Source organism: Chinchilla lanigera, unplaced genomic scaffold (genome assembly GCF_000276665.1).
Source record: "Chinchilla lanigera isolate Chin_1 unplaced genomic scaffold, ChiLan1.0 scaffold00049, whole genome shotgun sequence".
Taxonomy (NCBI): Eukaryota; Metazoa; Chordata; class Mammalia; order Rodentia; family Chinchillidae; genus Chinchilla; species Chinchilla lanigera.
In genome coordinates, this window is record NW_004955450.1 from 10,039,560 (window position 1) to 10,047,243 (window position 7,684).

The 7,684-nt window shown below is 50.1% G+C and overlaps 1 long non-coding RNA gene across 1 annotated transcript; it reads left to right on the top strand.

The window, feature by feature from the left end:
- The first annotated feature begins 5,348 nt into the window (after positions 1-5,348).
- LOC106149589 lies at positions 5,349-6,135 on the top strand. Its single transcript, XR_001235863.1, has 2 exons — positions 5,349-5,553; positions 5,859-6,135. It is a non-coding gene; the product is annotated as an uncharacterized LOC106149589 (long non-coding RNA).
- Positions 6,136-7,684: the final 1,549 nt, after the last annotated feature.

Sequence of the window (7,684 nt, forward strand, 5' to 3'; positions counted from 1 at the left end):
TAGGCTTAATTGTTCCCATAATACCCCTACAGCGCCAAATACGTATGAATCACTATGTGCCTGAGTACCCTAAATTTCCAAATAGAAAACATCTGACTTCCCCCATTTAGGGTTGTCTGATTGCTAGATTAGAAATTCCTCAGGACACACCACTTGTAAAGCTGCAAAAGAAACCAAATTCTTTCCTAAGCTTTAAAGGCTCTTTTTATTTTAAGGGGTCAATTTGAGACAGGATCTTGTTATGCGGTTCAGGCTGGCCTTGAACTCACTGTGTAGCCCAGGCTGGCCTCAGACTTGTGATCCTCCTGCCTCAGCCTCCTAAGTGCTGGGATTGCAGGTGTGTGTGCCATCACGCCCAGTTTAAGAGTCCTTTAAAAGATAATTAGAAATTGTTTTTTAATAACTGCCATTTGATTATAATTGGACATGGGACTGCATTTGTGCTGCACTGATGTACAAGTTTTTTTGTTTGATTTTTTGGTGGGGTGGGTACCGGGAATCAGATTCGGGACCTTGTGCTTGCCAGGCAGGTGCTGTGCTGCTGAGCTGTATCCCCACTCCAGTATAATATATTTGATGCAAAGGATGTACAATTTTTCCTCTGGTCTTTCCCTTCTCCACTCCTCAGTCCAGCTATTGCTATAAACTGCACTCTTCCAGTTAGAACACCGACTTTTATTTAAACTCAGCATATGGAAAATGAGGCCTTTATCTAGTGTCCAAGATTGGTTCCCAGGAAGAATAAAATGATCCAACCAGCTGCACAATGCTAAATTCTTTATTAAACTTTCACTTCCCATTGACATCTGTTGTACACCACACCGATCAAATCCAGCCTCTGTCCATTCACCCTGCCTCGTCCTCTGCCCACCCCCCCAGCAATCACTGTCCTACATTCAACTTTTCTTTTTTCTTCTCTCTCTCCCACAGACTTGCTCTCTTGTGTCTGGTTTATTTCACTTATTATAATGTTCTCGAATTCCATCCATCTTGCTGCAGATGACAGGGTTTGATTATTCTTTGTGGTTGGATAATACTGTGTTTTATACATCTAGCACGTCTTCTTTATCTGTTCTTCCTTTGGTGAGCACCTCGCCTGCTTCCATCTGTGAGCGTTACACATAGGCCTGCAGCTGTCTTTGTCATGCTTAGTTCATTCCCTTTGGATATATACTCAGAAGTGCTGAGTGCAGCCCTTCATTAAATTTTATTTTGAGACCAGATCTCACTAAGTTGCCCAGACTGGCCTGGAACTTGTGATCTTCCTGCTTCAGCCTCTGAGTAGCTGAAATTACCCATGTCCACAGCAGACCTGTTTTTACTTTTTTAGGAACCCCCTCGTAATAGCTGTACTAATCTACTTTCCCATCAATAGTGTATGGGTCCATTTTTCTCCCCATCTTAACCAGCATTTTTTTTTTCTTTTTGGTTTTGTTTTGTAGTAGTCATTATATGTCATTGTAGTGTTGTTTTGTTTGCAGTACTCAAGCTTAAACCCAGCATCTTCACACTGGGCTATATCCCCACAACTTTTTTGTATGTTTTATTTTGAGGTGGAGATCTCACTAATCTCCAACTTGCCCAACGAAGGGCCTCAGGATGGGGAAGTAGAGGAGACCTCAGATTCCGAGTCCTCACCTCTTCTTTTGCCCAGAACAGCTTAGCTCTTTCCTGTACAAAAAGTCCAGCCCAGGCTGGACTCAAACTTGCAGTTCTCCTGCCTCAGCCTCCAAGGCTGCTGGGACTACAGACAGGCACCACCACACGCAGCTTCTCTGTGATTTGCATTTTTCCTGATGGCTAATATTGTGCAATATTTCATACTGTATTTTATTTTTGTATTTCTTGTTTTGAGACCTGTCCTGCCCCTACACACATACACACACGGTAGCTGAATGCCCTACCACTGAGCTACATCTCTGCCCCTTTTTACTGTATTTAGAGACTACTTGATAATTTGCTCAGGTTGGCCTGGAACTTGCAATCTTCCTGCCTCAGTCTCCAAGAAACTGGAATTACAGTTTAGGTTCCAGGTACTTTTTTTTTTCCCCCTAGTACTGGGGATTGAAACCAATACCTTTATACTGAGCTACATCACCGGACTTTTTTTTTTTTTTCCAACTTGTTTATTTTTGAGTCGGTCTTGCCTCTCAGAGGCTGAGGTAGGAGGATACCAAGTTCAAGCTCAGTCTGGGCAACTTAGCAAGACTCTGTCTCAAAATTTAAAAAAAAAAAATTAAGTGTGAAAGCCTTGGGTTCAGTCCCAAGTACCAAAGGAACAAAAAAGAAAAGAAAAGGTCCATGCTACCCAAAGTGATCTACAGATTTAATGAAGTGGCCATCAAAATACAAATGACATTCTTTGCTAAACTACGAAAAAAATCCTCACTTCATATGGAAACACAAAAGACTTGCAGCACGTCAAGCAATCTTGAACAAAAAGAGCAAAGCTATAAAGATCATGATACTGATAGTAGCAGGACATACTACAGAGCCACAGTCACCAAAACAGAGTAGCATTGGTGTAAAAACACGCGCAGAGCAGCGGGGCAGAACAGAGGTCACGGGGATCCTTACCCCACACTGAGGTGTGAGCAGGAGAGAAGTGCTTCTCAACCCCGCTTGCTATTAAAGCGACCTGGGGAGCTTTTAGCAAATGATGTCTGAGTCCCGGGATCAATTCCATCAGAAGAGGGAGGAAGGGTCCTGCTGTCTTACTGTTGCATAGCTCTCTAGGTGATCCTGTTGCAACCATAGCAAAGAGTCTCCCAAGCGGAGCAATGTAAGATTTTATTAAAGAATGTTAAAGCCAGAAGAGGTTCTTCGAAATCATCTAATCTATCTTACTTTACAGCAAGGAGCTGAGATCAGCTGGGAAAGGCATTCCTGGCTGCTGCTTAGAGTCTGTACTTCAGCATGGAGCCTGTAGCTCTGTCTCCACCTCCCTTGGTGTGTCCTCCCCACCTTCAGTTCAGCCGAGGAGTAACTTGCCCAATGGAGGGCCTCAGGATGGGGAAGTAGAGGAGACCTCAGATTCCGAGTCCTCATCTCTTCTTTTGCCCAGAACAGCTTAGCTTTTTCCGTACATGAGAGAGGAGCATTTTACAGGTGAGGAAACTGAGGCCCAGACAGGACTACAGAGGTGGCAAATGGCAAAACTGGTACCAAAACAGTCTGACTTTCTGAGGCACAGGGCCTTCCCTAAAAGCACAAAAATACTGTAGTAGCTGAAGAGTCACTCGTATGCAGTCTAGGAATTTCAATCCAAAACTCCCTATTGAATTCCTAAAATCTAGCTGGATGTGGTGGCGCATGCCTACAATCCTGGCACTTGGGAGGCTGAGGCAGGAGGATTGCTGCAAGTTTGAGTCCAACCTGGGCTACACAGTTCAAGACTGGCCTGAACTACGTAGTGAACCCCTGTCTCAAAACATAAAAAACAAACAAATCTTAGAGTCAGGGAAATATGCTATTTGCCTGAAATCTGAGTTCCTTCAGGGACTGAGCTCAAAAAGCACACACTGGGCAGGTCTTGGATGTGAATTTCTCTAAATTTGCTTGTGAGAGAAGGGGGAGCGTGGGAAAGGGAGGGGAACTTGGAATCTGATGGAATTAGGTTCAAATCCAACAGCTGTGATCTTGAGCAACCCCTCTGCTTCCCTAACCACGGTTTCCTGGGCTTGAACACAGGGTTTTGAATGACCTGGGTTTTTTTCTTTTGTTTTGTTTTTTTCCGGTACCAGGAATCGAACTCATGACCTTGCGCTTGCCGGGCAGGCGCTGTGCCACTGAGCTAAATCCCCAGCCCCTGAACACAGGGTTTTGATGCCTTCCCAGAGCTGCTGTGAGGCTGGAGTGCTGCGCACACGGCTGGCAAGGGATGGGCAGGAAGTGATTTATGGAGCTGGGGCTGGCTGTTGAGCCGACCCCACCCTTCCACAGCTGCCACTGGACGCTGTCTGCTCTCTGGGACCGGAGCTGCCAGGCTCCATGCCCAGGAGGAGATAGATGCTAGGAGACAGTGTTACATGACTCAGCCTCAGGGATCTTGAGAGAACAGCCGGTTCTGGGCCATGAGTGAGGGGGGTATGGAGGCCTCCCGTGGGGTGACTGGATTCTGCCTTGACCTCTGCTACTCCCCACCTGCCCAACCTAGCAGTTCTCTTCCTGTACCGCGCGGGGCTTTGAGGGAAGGTGGCATCACCCGTGGGGCCTGTGGTAGGGACTGTGTTTACCTGTGAGCAGGTGACACACCCTCCTCTGAATACCGACCACCAGCGTGTGTCTGGGGAGCGGCCGCCATCACAGGAAGTCTCCTCCGAGACCACCGTTGGTCTTCACAGGAAGAGGGGGCTGACGGAAGTTCAGAGAGGTGGTGTGGAATGCTAATCTTGGTTCCACGCATCTGCAGGCGGCAGGAATCGAGCAGCCCTCCGGGGCCTGCCTCGTGCCGACAGAGCCAGGGGTCTGGGAAACATCAGGGAAGCCAGACACCCTCTTCACTCAGAGGGCTCTCCTAGATGTGGAGGTGGACATGTAAACAGAAGAAAATCCGCACAAACAGAAACAGAGAGAAAGAGAGTTGCTGAGTGCTCTGTGCCCCAGGAGACAGCAGTTAAGGGCGCTGGCTTTGGCCCGGAGAGCCTGCCATGCTGTCTTCTGCTGCAGTGTCACCTCCTGTGTAGCCCCAGGCAAGAGACTTAACCTCTCTGTGTGTCAGCTCCCTCTTCGGTAGAACAGAGCTAATGGTTGTAATATTCGTGGAGTTGCTATGAAAAAATGCATGTAAAGCTCCCAGTGTCTAGCATGTAGCACTCAACAAACGCGAGCTAGTGGTTCTCTGGGCAGGGGAGAGAAGATGAGGAGGAGGCCTGCACTGGGCCAGCATGTAGCTCAGTGGCACAAGCGCCTGCCAGGAAGATTGCATAGGGCGGGGCATCTGGACTGGGCATTAAAGGGCCAATGTCTTAGAGAAGAGAAAGTCACTCCAGGCAAAGAGGCGCTTTGCCCCTAGCGAGGAGGGAGAGGTGCGCAAGGGCTGCCAGCACGCTGGGTGCAGAAATCCTGGATCCCACAGCTTTTTCTACAGGAGGGGGCAGCTCTGATGGAGTGGGCAGTGTCTTTATCAGGTGTGACCAAAAGTACGGTGGATGAGGCCAGGCATGCTGGTGCACACCTGTAATCCCAGCACTCAGGAGGCAGAGACAGGAGGATCACTGTGAGTTCGAGGCCAGCCTGGGCTACAAAGTGAGCTCAAGGCCAGCCTGAACTGCACAGCGAGACACTGTCTCAAAAAGACAAAACAAACAAACAGAGTGGACACTGTTGCCAAGCACCATCCGGCACAAAGGTGTAAACACATTCCAGCGTGGCCTCATCCACCTTGTTCCCCAGATCTGGCGCTGTGTGACTTCTGGCTCTTCCCCCAAAAGAAATGTCCAGGAAAGGAGAGTGTCTAGAATCAGTTCAGGGCATTGAAGCAGCCACAACAGCGCAGCCGAAGACATGAACGAGGACTTGCAGAATGCTTCGGAAAGTGGCAGGAGTGAGGGGGTGAGTGTGTTCAAAATGAGGGTATTTGGAGGGGGGTTCATGGCAATGACTTTTACAGTAATAACAATTTTCTGTTGAACAGTTCACCATATTCTGCTCACACCTTGTAATTTAGAGTCAAGTTCCGGAACAAAACCCTAAATAGTATGTTCACATTGTCACTCTGACTTTTTTTTTAACTTGGATGCATCACGTGCTCTTTGGTATCCCACAAAGAAAGACTGGAATTCAGCTCTTGTCCCTCCCGGTACCCCCAAACACCCGCACCCTCAGCCATTCTGTGTCCTGATGTGGTTTTTCCTTAGGTGCCGGTCCACGCCTCCGGGGTTATGAGCGTGTGCAAGAATCCAGAGACGAGCCCGGGCGATAAACTTTGAACCCATTCTCACTCATGCAGAACGTTTTGTTTCACCTCCTTAATGATCTTTCAGGGGCTGGGGATTTAGCTCAGCGGCAAAGCGCTTGCCTGGCAAGCGTGAGGTCGTGAGTTTGGTTCCCGGTACCGGAGAAAAATCAAAAAAAAAAAAGAAAAAAAAAAAAAGATCTTTCAGTTAATATACGTATTTCTAACTCAGTTCCAAACGCTTCAACCTTCCCATTGATTTGTCTGTTTGCCTACTTGCTGGGGTATTTCTGGGGCACATTTTCATCGGCAGCACACAGCCTTTCAGAGATCCGATGAGCAAGCTGGTTCTGACTGAGAACATAGCTATTGCAGGTCGGTTCCTCCTTCAGGAAACGGAGTCCCGATTCCCAGGCAGCTGGTAGGGAGTGCACGCCCGCCGAGGATGTGCCCACCCGCAGACTGCCAGCTGCTGCCCTCAGACTCCCCGTTCTGTGCAGCTTCCTCCTTGGCCTCGACGCCCCCCGCTAGACACAGAATCCCTGCTCTTGCCCCATGCCTGCCCCTTAGACAGCGGCTGGCGTCTTTTCTCCTGGCCCTACACCGTGCTGGATGCTGAGGTAGATGTGTAGATCTCGGCAGTGATTAGTGGTAAAATCCCTGTTCCCAGGAGCCGGCACTGCGGAGGGCAAACTAAAAGTCAGCAGGGCTGCCAGTGGGCTGACTCATGCCCACCACGCACACGGCCTGGGGTTCAATGCCCGGCACTGCGTAAAAGGAAAATGACTGAGTGCAGAGCAAGGTATGAGGGAAAGTGGCAGAGTTGATAAAGGCAGAGCAGGGAAGGGGACAGGAAGAGTCAGAGGCCGGAGGAAGTCTTTTTTTTTTTTTTAAATAAAAGCAGACAATTTATTTGAAGGAGGGGAAAGTGAGAAAGAGAGACAGAGACAGAGAGGGAGGACAGCTACTCTGGAGGAGGAGGAGTATTCACAGGGAGAATACTCTGGATTCCCGTCTGGCTTTTTATTGAGATCTTTGTCTCACTGAGGCTCCCGGGATCTGGTGGGTCCTGTGGCTGTCTTTGGACCCCCCTTGGATTTCTTCTGCTCATGGGAGGAAGCACTGACAGTATCTAGTGTGGGGACCATGCTGGGCAAAGGTCCTGAGGCTGGGAACCGAGTGTGGCCGGAGAGGAGCAAAAGGGACGGCGCAGGAGGGTTGGGGGCAAAACAAGCCTCTGGGTCAGACAGAGGGGCAGACAGAGATGACCTCCCGGGTTAGAACCTTCCATCTGCTGTTCCCTCGCCGCGCGCCTCAGTTTCCCCGCGTGTAGTATGCGAGCAAGACATCGCCCTCGAGCCTCCCAGGGCTGCGGAGAGGTCTGAGTGCAGAGGCGAGTGCGGCAAAGCAGTAGGTGCCCCGCCTGGGTTGTCTGGTTACTGCAGGGCAGGAAGGAGGGCAAGAGCTGGCTTGGAAGGGCAAAGGGACTGGGGACACGAGGGCCCTGTCCTGTCCGCGGCTGTTGATTCAGCCAGGACCTGAGCCGCCATGGATAGGGCTCGCTCTGCAGGGGGGCCACGGAGCCGGAGCCCCCAGCCCCGGGATTTGCCTCTAGAGCCTGGAACAGAGATGGAGATGACCCCGAGGCAGCAGCGGGGAGGAGAAACGGAGATGCCGAGGTACAGAGACTCGCAGCCTGGGGAGACGCCGAGCCCGACCCGGAGCCCGGCGGCGAAACGGGGCCCGAAGCCCCGGGGCAGGGCGAAGCCGGGGCGCACGGCGTGGCCG